This window comes from Falco punctatus, assembly GCF_963210335.1.
Source record: "Falco punctatus genome assembly, chromosome: 4".
Taxonomy (NCBI): Eukaryota; Metazoa; Chordata; class Aves; order Falconiformes; family Falconidae; genus Falco; species Falco punctatus.
Window position 1 is genome coordinate 66,717,918 of NC_137583.1, and position 11,345 is coordinate 66,729,262.

Consider the following 11,345-nt stretch of genomic DNA (forward strand, 5'->3'; position numbering starts at 1 on the left):
CTGGAAACTTGGCTACAGCTCTTCAGCATAACCAGTGCTATTTTTTTCAGTGGAGATTAGTGAAAGGATCTGTTTTAGTATTAACTGTTCTTCCTTCCCCATGTTGGGATAGTGGGATGTGCCACGTCCTCATGTGCATCATCTGCTTACACATGGAACAGCAAAACCCCCTGCCTCAATTCTGTTAAAACTTCCATAGCCTCCCTCCTTGTCCAGTTTTAACACATCTGCTGAAGGAATCGCACCCTGACGACATTGAAAGAAAAAGGTATGTGCTTTCCCAGAGTAGAGGGCTCCTCTGTCTGAGCTGGAATTAATAGGGAGCAATTTCCATTCCGCTGTATAAATGATGTGTTAACCTAAATCTAGGTATTGGCTAGAACTGACATTTAGGAAGCGGTAGTAATGCGCAAGTTGGGAAGAAGTTAAAAATCATAAAAGTGGGGCTTTGATGAAACTACCAAAGCACCACATCGCTGGCTTAAAAGTAGTTCTGTACTTCTTTTCCATTTCATAATTAAGTATTTTCAAATGTTTGCATACAGAAGTCATCCAGCCTGGCCCTATAGTGCTGGTCCTGTGACTTTCTGCTTGTGGTAACAGGCAAGCAGACTCCAATCTTGCTGGAGGTTCATTATATCTATTTTCTTAAAAAAATGCATTTTCCTTCTCAAATCTAGTGTAAGTGCGAACGATAATGTTTACGGTACCCTTTTGTAGATGTGACAATTCAGTCCTGTGTTTTCAGTCCTATCTAGCACTAACAGGCCTCCGCTGATCGCAGTACTGGACAATAAACACTAATGAAATATTTGGGTACCATTCAGCAAGAGGTGATGCTCAGCGTGTTAGGTGTTCGCTCTAAATCCCCATCTTACTGTGTTTCACCCCTGCTGTAAAAGCAGCTACGGGCTCCAGCTTGGTTGGCTGGTTTTATATGGCAGAGTTTTCAGTGCCATCACCAGCACTTTTTGGATTCGGTAGAAGACCGGTTTGATGAGAGGTGTGAGGCATTGACAACAATCCTCTTCCATCAACACGGTACCTCAGGTCTTCAGGGATTACAAACCAGTGGCACTGATAAAGATAAAATCCTTTTCACTGAAGCCTGTAGACCTCCTATCCTTTCATTTGTGGTTTTCTGTGCATTGCCAGTGTAAATCAGTCTGTAGCTGTCAGTAGTAGTTGCCTAGTTGATGTTTCTCAGTGTAGTTTCTGTTCTGGAAAGATAATTTCACAAAGCAGGAGCTGTGGTGAGGCAGCCAGACCAGTTAATAGGGGCAAATGTCACCCATCTGCTGGTGCTCTGGCACAAACCTGCTGCTGACTTCTCTTGCTTCTGGGAGATGATATTCCAGGGATGTCTCAATAAGGTTTTAATTCTTGAGATACTTGGTTTTTAATAAGCTTTAATTTTCTACGTAACTTGTTTGTTGTAAAGATGCTTGCAAAAAAGCAAATCCATGTTATAATGCAAAATTGTATTAAAGTATCAAAACTCCATAAATCCTTTGGAAGTGCAAGACTCAAACCTAAAAAAAACCCCAGATTTTACCTGCAGCAGCTTGCAGTAAGGAAAGCAGTAGATTAAAAGCCTTTAGTTAACACGGAACAAAAATACAGAGCTTACAGATTCTTCGCAGGTCAGGTACCATTGTACAGAAAATCAATAACGTGCTAATCAATTTGATGTCCCTTCCAGAGTAACCTGTCACTCAGGTGTAGCTCAACTACTGTTCCTATGAGTACTTTCTACTTATGGGTACCTGCTCAGCAAATGATCACCATCTTCGAGATGCTTCCTTGAGACAAGTCACCTTCAGCATCAGAGATATGGTTGAGACAGCAGATAACAATAGGTACAAATAGCACAAAAGAAACTCCTAGTGACCCAAGTCTTAGATAATCCCATTTCCTTACTGCTTCCCCGAGAGATACAGACGAATCCTGCTTCAGCGAGTTGCTCATCTCCCCAGTTTGCAAGGCCAGCAGCCAAGCTGCCTTCAGTTCCTGAAAAGCCCACCATATGTTAGAACTGTGCCATGGTTTAACCCCAGCCGGCAACTAAGCACCGCAGCCACTTGCTCGCTCCCACCCATTGGGATGGGGAGAGTCAGAAAAGTAAAGGTCAGAAAACTTGTGGGTTGAGGTAAAGACAGTTTAACAGGTCAAGTAAAAGATGCGCACGCAAGCAAAGCAAAACAAGGAATTCATTCACCGTTTCCCATGGGCGGTATTATGGCCATCTCCAGGACAGCCGGGCTGCATCACACGTAACCATTACTTGGGAAGACAAACGCCATCACCCCCAAGTCCCCCCCTTCCCCCCCCTTCCCCCAGCTTTACATGCTGAGCATGATGCCACGTGGTACGGAATGTCCCTCCGGTCAGCTGGGGTCAGCTGTCCCGGCTGTGCCCCCTCCCAGCCCCGTGTGCCCCCCCAGCCCGCTCGCTGGTGGGGGGTGAGAGGCAGAAAAGCCCTTGGGGCTGCGCAAGCCCTGCTCGGCAGGAACCAAAACAGCCCCGTGTTATCAGCGCTGCTCTCAGCACGGATCCAAAGCACAGCCCCGTACCAGCTACCGTGGAGAAAATAACTCTATCCCAGCGAAAGCTCTCCAGAAGTTTCCCAGTGTGGCTTGAACAATCCACCTGTTCCCCTCAGGAATAACATGCATAGTGTGTGTCGATTACTCATGATCAGCTTTGATCAAGCTTTAAGATAAAGCAGTAGTTGCTTAGAACTGTAGACAGGAAAAAAGGGACAGTTACAACCAAAGAAGGCAACAGCACGCATCATTAGAAGTCTCTTTACAGCTCCTTGGGAGTCATGAGCCAGCCCTGTGGAATCTGTCCCCGGTACGGCTTTGGCCTGAAACCTCCCTCAGCTGGCACGTCCTGGCTCTACTGCTAAGCCCGGCCGCTGGCGTCCGTCGGCAGCCACTCTGCATGGGCCAGGACTTCTCCCTTCCCACCTGCCTGCCCTTGCCAGGAGACATCACCAAGGAAAATTGGGGACACTGTGTTTTCCCTCCTGCCTATCGCTTTTCTGATCAATGCGTGTTATTTCTTAAAGAGATCATGGTCTTGACTTCAGCTTAGTTTGTAATTGGGAGCAGCTTGTAGGCAGCTCTATAGCTTGGCTAGCTGAAATGAATAAGGCAAGAAGAGGCAGAAGATCTTACAGGAAGGCTAAAATAATTCCTCTACAGGTGTGTCAGCGAGAGCTGTGAGCTCACAAACCAACTGTTAGAAAGATTTCACTCTGCGCGGCCCAAGCACGTCACTGGGGGCTCCCGCCAGGCCACGGCAGCAGATACGTGTGTCAGGAGCAGCAGCAGCGGCACGTCTGACAGTGCAAAATGGCCAGCCTGGCTTGCGCTTGCAGTGATGGGACACAACATGTGTTGTGTGAAGATCTGCACTCATCTTCTGTGAGCTCATTCATGTGAGTGAAAGCTCTAATGCGCGTCTTTCACAGGTAGCTGGAAGGGCTCTGTGACAGTGGTTGGCACTGGTTCAGCTGTGCAGAGCACGGCAGCCACCATTCACCGGGAGCAGGCAGTGCTCGCTCTGAAGGATTCAGAGAAGAGCTCCGAACGTATCCAAGGCTGAAACACATCTGATGATGGCGAGAGCCATAGAACTCGGTCTGTTTCATTCAGCAGGCTACAGGGACCTGAGCACGATCTCCAGGAGCCTACAAGGGGAGCAGAGGCAGGACAATAAAGGCTCTTCACGCTACCAGAAAAACATAATTTACCAGGTATGATTATTTATGCTTAGAATTAACAAAATTCTGGTGGGCTGTGGTTCCTGGTAGAACAGGATTAGATATTCTTCAAAAGGAACCATGGATTACATTAAGGAAGATGCAAGGGCAGTCCAGCAGCATGCACAGTGCAGCAGATCCTGGAGCCCAGCGACAGGACCAGAGGCAATGGGCACAAAGTGAAAGACAGGAGGTTCCTTCTGAACATCAGGGAACATTTTTCACTGTGAGGGTGACTGAGCATGGGCACAGGCTGCCCAGAGAGGTTGTGGAGTCTCCATCCTTGGAGATCTATGCGGTCCAAGGCTCTAGGGGTTGGACCAGATGACCTCCAGAGGTTCCTTCCAACCTCAGCCATTCTGTGATCTTTCCTGGCTTCAGGATCTAGTAACATACTCAGAGCAGGTCATCATTCCCTACTCAGTTTCTTTAATTTCTTATTTTTATGAAATCAGCAGCAGTACTGATTCCCAGCATACTAACATGTGTAACATGTGTAACAGAGCAGGATTTCATTCCAAATAGTTCCAGTCCAGCTGCTGATTATCTTCCAAAAATCACTATTCCAGTCACGTGCTGCTACTGGTTAAGGCTTGAACACATTCTGAATAATTGTTGGTGAATCGAGGGCACTTTTTGGACAAGTTAGTATTATCTAATTACAATTATCCCACATAGACCTGGTGCTGAGCGTTAGCAATCAAAACTATGGTTTTGTTTTCTGTTAGATGTTCCTTATATAGCTAACATAGTATGAAATTATTTTGTGCCACAAAAAAATTTATGTGTAAGCTATACTGGAAAAGCAAAAGGAAAGTATGCCAGGATGTTACCTACATTGACATTATACATGGATTTTGCTTGTCACATGACCAAATTCTTTGAAAATTAATGGATACACCTGAAAAATAAGCTATGTCTTACACTGAGTAAAGATTAAAGTTAAAAAATAATTACTTTGAAAACAACACTATCAAAACTACCTTCTTTAACACATATTTACCTAGAAATCAGAGGTCTTAAGAGCTTTTAATGGGTTCCTGTTGCGTTTGTAGGGTTGGTCTTGGCTACAGACCCTCTCATAACAAACCTGCTTACAAGTTAAATACGGTTTGAAGATCGCGCAGAACATAAATACATTTGCTGATATCAATCCTAATGTTGTCTCATTTCAGAAAGCTGTTTACAGCTTAAGGATTCCCCATGTTTAAAATGCCATTTTGCTTAACACTGGGGGAGGAAGGTGCTCCTGGTCCAAGGTCAGCAGGAGCAGAGACGTGCAGAGGCAGAGGGACGGGAGCAGCTATTTATCAAAGGAACAAACCCACGTCCTTGGGGAAGGGAATTTACTGCATTTGAATTCACCAAGAACTGAAGCCAGGAGCAGCTTCCAGAAGCAAGAGCCGATCTGCGGAAGGCCCAGAGATTCCTGGCCTTGGCTTGGGAGTTCTTGCTGGTCATAGAGGCAAGATATAATTTCTAAGGAGCGACAAACCTTGCTAGATTACAGCTCCCTGTTAACTCCAGAGCTCACCCTTCAAATCAAATCAAATCAATCACATCAAATAACGTGCTGGAATATCTCTTGTCTACAGAGACCGAGGACTCATGGTTACCTTTGAAAAGTGTGCACACAGACTGGCTTCCAGGGGTTCTGCTGAACGCGTCTCTCTTGCAGCCTATGTCCTTCCCTCTGAGCCATGGAGGTTGCTACTTCCAGTTATGTTGTTTCTAAACAAACAAAACATGGAACTGTCACCCTGTCTCCACTCTTTAATATTGTGAAGGATCTATGCAGAACAGACAGCTTGCATAAAACAAAGAACTGGACTGAAGTGAATGAGAGCTATGCATGGGAGCCAGGTTCTTCTGAGCTTCAGTTCAAGGCACCACAAGATTTCCCTTTTTTATGGTGCTGGATTATTTTCTCACCTCTGCTGCATTTCCTCATTCAGTGAAATGAATGCAGTGGAACTGTTCACACGAGAAAAATTACTGATGTTAAAACCTGGAAACTAGTGTTGAATATTATAAAGTGCTCCAGGTTCCAAGCACTAACGGTCTTACTGATTTCACCGTGTGGGTACGCTGTAATGAGTCAGTTTTGATTTGCAAGAGTGAATTATACTGTAAAACTAGTACAGCAGTAGATAGAAAATACTTTAACTGGAGCCACCCTCGCAAGAGCACTAAACCCTTGGCTGGCCTTGGCAGCTGTCATCCCTCTGTCTCAGTGCATGATCACTACATAAGCAACGGAGAAATCTTGTCATTTTGAACTTCGTGATGAAAGAAATCCTTATTTACAGTTACACCCAGTAACCATTGTGTACAGGAAGAGTGTGATTATAAAAATACAGTTAGGACAAGTCTTACAAGTCTTCCCTACCTGACTACCCTACCTGTAGCAGGATACACATTGCCCTCGTTGGATTAGATACACTGCAGCGATGCCCCTGCAGCAATGCAGAGCAGACCGTACCTTCTCAACGTTTGTGCAGACTAGAGCTGTCACTTCTGGGAGCAGCGTCAGGGTCTTGGGAGCTCTGACGAGCCTCTCTAGATTATGGCAGGACCTGGACTCTCAGAGTATTCCCCTCTCAGCCAGGGCACTTCCCACCAGAACACAAGCAACATCTGTTTTTCCAACAGATAGTTTTGACAGACAGTATTTTATAGGATTATAAAAGAAAGTGTTATCAGTGAGTAATAGTCATTCTTTGAGCCACAGAGCTTGGTTTTCTCAACTGAACAGCACATCTTGTCCCATGTATTCCCAAAATAATCCACACCAGGCTGACAGATGTGACACACAACCTATAGGAGACCTGCGCTGTCCTGAGTGGCAGCTGGAGGCCAGGCTGGCTGCCCCAAGACGTTTCTCCTGACACTGTATTTACACATCTGAATCTCTCCCACAGTGCTTGTCTGAACCACCCTCCCCCCTCACTGAGTCTCCTGCAGGGCTGGCTGAGGCAGCGGATGGCTCAGGCATCACTCCGCCCTGGTACGGCTGTGAGGACAGGGTCTGAGTGTGCCTACAAGTGCAAGGTAAGGTACAAGAGGATGTGGCCTGAGAAGCTGTGGTAGCTGCGTCAGAGATGGACGTTCATTTACAGCCTGAGTATACATATGGGTGATACATCCCCCAGGCGACAGCTGCTGGTAAGTAACATTCCTTTGCTCCCCTGATCAGAGGACTCTCTGCGCTAACAAGCTCCTCCACTGAATTCAAAACCCTCCGTTTTGAAGCCTTGAGGCTACATTGCAGCAGACAGCTCTAAGTTCAGAGCTAAAAGCACTTAAATCTTTTATATAAAAACATAGATAGAGTCAGCAAAAGGACAGTTCTGGGTAAGACGAAAGTAGATCCAACTTGGGAGGCAGGACAGTAATTATCAAAACTAGAGCAGAATACATAATTTTACAGTTTTTCACTCAGTCTGAGCCACACATTAAAGGACATAGCTGCAGTGAAGCCCCCCACTTCTGGCCAACACTTATGTAATGCATTCGGATTTTTCTAGTCCCTCCTCCAAAGGCATAATATACAGTTTTGCAATATTTTTAAGTAGCGTCAAGGACATAATGTTTCAGTTCCACATCCCTGATGTACCAATTAACTTGAGTGACTTGGAAAGCTTACCTTGAAGTTGTGCACATAATGTTGACATTAAAAAAGAAAATGCTGCCAACATTTGTTAAAAGTGCCAAAATGAAAGTGCTCTGTTCAGGCTCACCCCGACCACCTCATTGTTCCCATCCTATCTCACAGGATAATCAGAAAGCGTCTGAGCAATTCTCCACCCTTTCCTCATTTTCTCTGTAGGGAAGCATGAGATCAGCAGCTTTCTCCTTTTCTCATTTTTGTCCTTTGCATGACTGTTATTTGTTTTGACTTATTAGACTTTATTTTCATATATACAAAAAAGTTTGTGGGGTATAATGCAGGGATACCTGCAACCTAGGGAAGCTGTGTCTTGAGACCCCCTATAGCCAGTTCTACTCTACAGAATCATTCAGAGCACTCTAATTTTAGGTTTCTGCTCTGAATTGCACTGTAGAAATTTCCTCCTGACTGTAGAGGCAGCACAGGGAGGTTAACCTGGCTGGGCTAAAGAATGCCATTGTGAACACTACTGTACTGATTAGCAGGTTTCTGCTATTTAGTAACTAACTGCTAATTCGGTATTCCAGTATTTAGTGGTGTCTCTGGAAGTAGGAGGTGCTAGTAGTATAGAAATGTTTACATATAGCTCGCAGCTAGCTAGTAAACATTCAAAGACTCAGGTCTATTAGTGCCAGGAAATAAATTTCCTGCTTATAATACATAAATATAAGAAACACAAATAGCAACCAAAAGTAAGAATTCTGTGGTTTGCAAGGTTTAAGAGATATTTTAACAAAAAAAGGAAGCACAGTCTGAATAAATACATCACTAGTTACTCGCTGTAACTAGTGGGACTGCTACAAAATTTAGAGAGTTTGGTCACCATTTCAAGTCAATTTCTTTTTAATCTGCAAAGATTTTGGTAATGTCAGATAACAAACCACATGTTTACATTTTCTCATGTAAAATCAGGAATTACAACTTTACCTATAAAACCCACAAGTACTAGCCATAAAAAACCCCTTGCTGGTGCAGAATTCCTTTTGGTAAAACTTTCTGTGCTTTACTCATGCTAATTCTGATGTCTCCGTTATCAATCCCTTGCTTTCCCAGCTGTACAGCAAATGGGCTAATGACATAAACTAAATGGGATAAGAGCTTCTGGCCACAATCTAATTCACACTGCTCAAGGCAAGACAGGACGACAAGAAAAGTGCCTGCAAGTGAGGCACAGGTAGCCACTGCTCTGGTAGCACGATGTGTACTTCTAACTACTGGCAGAATAACAAAATAAAAGAACTTGAGCTCAGCTCAGTCCCCAGCCATAAATACCAGGCATTGACTTTAACAACACTTCCTTGGTACATCTAACAGCAGAATGACATAGAGGTTGATGCTTCCGTTACAAATTATTTTTTCAGTGTCGGAGGTACCTGTCATCGCTTCCCTGTATAGCCTTGTTGCATAGATTCCCATGGGTTTTTTATCTTATTTCCAACTATTTTCTGGAGAGTCGTTTTTATTATTTTCTCAAACCTGCTAAGGAATACAGCCTGCAGATGCAGAGTAAACTGAAGAGATTAGCAAAAATGACAAATTTCCAACCTTTAAATTATTCTGTGTTCATCTTTTCAACTGTACTTGGTTCTAGTGTAAGAGCTGGCTTCCATTCTGCCCATTTTATACTCTGTCCTTCCCTCACTGGTAGACAGCTGCCCTCCACATAGGGGTTTAAGCAGAAAGGGAAGCAAGCCGAGCTTTCTGCCCTCCGGTTGTAGCGAGGGTTCCTGTGATGAGCTGGAAGCGGTGCTCTCCACAGCAGTGCCTAAGACTCTCTCTCTGGGGGTTTAGTGGATTTCAGTTGCATGCTATGAGGGATTACCCTAATCTTCAGGTACATGTAGCAGAGGTAATTCACCTTTTAATCCATATTTAGCAAAAGCCTTACAACGCACCTCTGTAGTGCAACTGAATACCTCTAGCAGTTTAATACCAAATACTGTAGTGGGTAAAGAACATAAGTACACCGGAGTCTAGAGCCCAGGCATTATGCGTGGTACTAATTTCTGTTTGTATGTTACTGCCCTGAATTGGGAATGGGCTACAAAAAGGAACTGTAAGCAAAATGGTCAAGCAATAGGGAATAAAATAGTGGCCTCTAAATAAAAGCTAATTTAGTCTACTATGATTGTACCAAAACAATGTCATAGAAAATAAATCTTACTAGAGAAAGGAGTAATGGACGTACTTTACCTCTGTGAAAATTCTTCCCACCATACACCTGAAGGAGGCAAGGGAACACGATTAAAAGCATAGGAACAGTTGGTATCAAAAAAATAAATAAAATCAAAGCATCGGCATCTACTGCTATATGACTTCTACTGAATTCATGGTGTGCTCGGCATGAGTTTCTGATACATCTTCAAGTTCCTTTAGACATTTACACTGTTCTGAAACTAGTAGATTAGAAGCTCTGTAACACTTCTGGTCAAAATTTCTTCCTTTGATTATTTTCCCATATGAATGTTCACTGAATAGAATGTGGCTATGAGATTTAGGGAACAACTCTCAGATGCATAGTACCCAATCAGATTTGATATGTATAAATTAGTAATTATGTCAAATTAGGGCCAGTTTTTCAAATTCTAGATCCAGTTTATATGTAGCTTTCCAGCAAAGTAAATTAGGTCTTTATTAAGTCTAAGCATATAATTTGTATGTGTAATTAAATATATAACTATTCATGGCCTCAGATGCATTTCCTTTCTCATTCTGATGATATATGGGAGACTGGGTTGCTCCTGCTTGAATATTTCACCCTTCATTTCCATCATTTAAACATAACTAGGGCAGTTGTAGCAGATGTGATACTGCAGCTTGACACTAACCTGTTGTATTTTAACCTTACCCAGCACTTCCAAATACATGATCCCTGTTCAGTTGTTGCAATTTCAGCCATTTAGTGTGACGTTCCTCGTGGTAACTATCCGTCACCGGGCACAGTTTCTAAACATGCTATTACAGCTCAGCACGTTCACCTCAGTCAGGCCCAAATGAGCAGCTGTTGTGCTCCTCACCCCAGGTGGGAAAGCAAAGGAGACTGCTGTAGTTATTTGTAGCCTAAATCAGAAGATGTGCAGGGCACAAGGCAGCTGAGGGATGAGATGGGATGTTTTTGTGGTCAAGGCAATCAAACACCTCTCTGGAGAACTGGATCCTGTCATCACATGTGCCACATTCTTCCTTTTGCTGCAATTGAAGTAATTTAAAACAAACACTTTGGATGTGCGGACGAAGACTAACTTGAACTTGGGGAGTCTTTTCCAGCAGCCTCTATGGTCCATAGAGAAGGACAGACTCCTCCAGAATTAGACTCTGCTCTGACCAGTGTTTCTCAGTGTGGACTGTGGAACATCTAAATGTGGTACACAAAATAAATTAAATTCATTTTTTAATTCACGGCTATTCCCAAATGCATGAGCACTTAAACAAATAACAGGGAAGGACACTCGGAGTTTGGCCCCAATTTTATTAGCTGGAAGAGACAGCCAGTGTCAATACCATATCACACAGATATTCCCGAAAAGCTAATGGGGTGGCCTCCAGTGTTTTTAAAAAGGTGAGAAACATTACCTATAGGAGCTCATCTCTTAGGATAAAATTAACTTGTTGGTCCTTGTAATGGTATATTCCTTACTGTTTGAGTGTCTGACTTAGGACTTCAGCATCTCATCTACAGAATTTAAAACAGTCACAACTAAATTAAGAGAAGCAGCCCTTCAAATGAAATCTAAAGATCATAAAAATAAATGCAAACAATATATTACACATAGGAATCAATATCTGATGTCAAGAACTCTGAGAAAATAGATTTTCAGATTGTGCCTTCCAAATAAGCAGATATTTCATTATCTCTTCACCATCTGTCCCCAGGTAATACTCATAGAATAGTACAGAATCATAGTG

General features: G+C 43.4%; 1 long non-coding RNA gene across 1 annotated transcript in view; it reads right to left on the bottom strand.

Annotated features, from left to right (window-relative positions):
- Positions 1 to 11,345, bottom strand: part of LOC308062609 — a 273,089-nt gene that overhangs the window by 234,259 nt on the left and 27,485 nt on the right. The window lies entirely within an intron of this gene.